The sequence below is a fragment of the Empidonax traillii genome, unplaced genomic scaffold (assembly GCF_003031625.1).
Source record: "Empidonax traillii isolate 1590-97213 ecotype Southwest subspecies unplaced genomic scaffold, ASM303162v1 scaffold2974:size16729, whole genome shotgun sequence".
Classification (NCBI taxonomy): Eukaryota; Metazoa; Chordata; class Aves; order Passeriformes; family Tyrannidae; genus Empidonax; species Empidonax traillii.
Genome location: NW_020958167.1, coordinates 6,862 through 8,814, shown reverse-complemented (window position 1 = coordinate 8,814; position 1,953 = coordinate 6,862).

Sequence of the window (1,953 nt, the reverse complement as noted above, 5' to 3'; positions counted from 1 at the left end):
AGAATCCATGAGGTTGGCAGAGACTTCTGAGCTCAACCGGCGTCCAGCCTACGACCCATCCCCAGCACGTCAAGCAGACCACGGCACTGAGTGCCATGTCCAGTCTGTCCTTAAACACCTCCAGGGACGGTGACTCCACCACCTGCCTGGGCAGCCCATGTCAATACCTAATCCCTGTTTCTGTCCAAACATTCCTGCTCCTGTCCCTGGCAAATACCCCCTGACAGGCAGGTCCTCGTGTCCTCTGTATACTTTTGTGTACATCTGGTGTGTGTGATGGGTCAAAGAGGGGATCCCATGAGCAAATAAGGCAGGGTTGTCTGGCATTATATTCCTAAAGGTTCTCATTCCAGGTTTAAATTCACCTTTGCTTGATCCAATAGATGGGTGAGGGGATCCAATTTGATGGTTACATTTACTTTTGATTCCATATTTTCCCAAACCCTGTGACCAGTTCCCAGGAGAGGTTCCTTTGATTTTCACTTCTAACAGTCTGTTCTGCTGAGCACATGGACAGGGTAAATAACCACACAAACAGAACTAACAGATGATAACTACAAATAACAAACAAATGATAACCACAGTTACCAGTGAACTGAACCAGAGTCCAAACCTGGTGTTTTCATTCCCAATTCTGAATCCTTTTCTCCACTGAACAGTTCCCTGTAAAAGAAAAGAAAAAGGTCTGTCCAGCCCCTTTTAGGGCCAACATTAAAATGTAGGAACAATCTCCTGAGAGCTTATTTTGCGTTCTTTGCCATGTTCTTTCCTTTCCAGGTGTCCCTGTTCAAGGCAGGACCATTGGTACAGCTCCTACAGAAGGCAGTGCCACTGATACAGGCTGGCCAGGAAGGGGAGAGGGGTTTTGATCACTCTCAGGCCTCAGTGCCCCCTTTGAACACAGCAAAAGAATCCCTGTAAACATAGACAGAGTCAGAGGGTTCAGCTTCCTGGTTAAATCCCCTCCAAACTGCTCCTGATTCTCCTGCCTGTGTCCTGCCTTCTCCTTCAGGGACTGTTTTGTCTCCTGGATGTCCCTGCAAAGCCACAGCACGATATTTCCAAACTGCCCCTTCCCGCTCAGCTGAGGCATCAGGAAACCCCCCATCCTGCAACTGCTCTGAGTGTGGGGGTGCCCCTTGAACCACAGAAGGGGGAGAATCAGCTGTGCTATTTACAGTCACCTCATCTTGTCAGGGAGGATTTTTGTGAGCTCCTTCTGTTCCCTGAAAGATGGTGCAATAATGTTCACTTTGAGCCTTCCATTTCCCAACAGGAGCTGGCTGGGCCACCCCATCAGGGCATGGGGTTCCTGTCAGAAAAGGCTTGATGGCCTTAAAGGGTCCCCTTAAAATCAGAGATTGCTGAGGGACAATTTTTTCTGGTCTAGGCAGGTGAGTGTGTCTGGAGGGATAAAAACCATTCTTCCCTTCCACCACATCCCCAGGAATTTTACCTCTTGTGAGGGAGGTTGTACCTTGTCAGGAGGGACATGCAAGTCCAGGGACTCCAGATGCCTGATCATGTCTGTTTGGGTGGTTTGCACAGGTACAATTTCATTTCCTGCTGCCAAAATGTCCTCAGTATATTGGTGCACTGTCACTGCTGGTGCAGGAGGAACGAGGGACAGCTCCTGTGCCAGTGCAGGATGAGCTGGAGTGCTGGAATAGAAGCCCAGATGTTTCCTTCCTCATCAGCCCAAGCCCTTCCCTTCAGGAGGTGCAGCCCCAGTAAATGAGCAGAAGTTCACCCCAAACCATCAGAGTTTCACCTGCTTTCTCCTCCCCTGGTCAGCAGCATCTCACCTTTGCTGTTCTCTGGGTGTTTCCAAAAGCACCCACAGCAAATGTGCCTTTCTGTGAGGGAGTGATTCCACAGGCAGATGCACCTTCAGTGTTCAGGGCAGACACTTGAGCACCAGGATCTACCAAAAAAGTGACAGGGGTTTTGTGG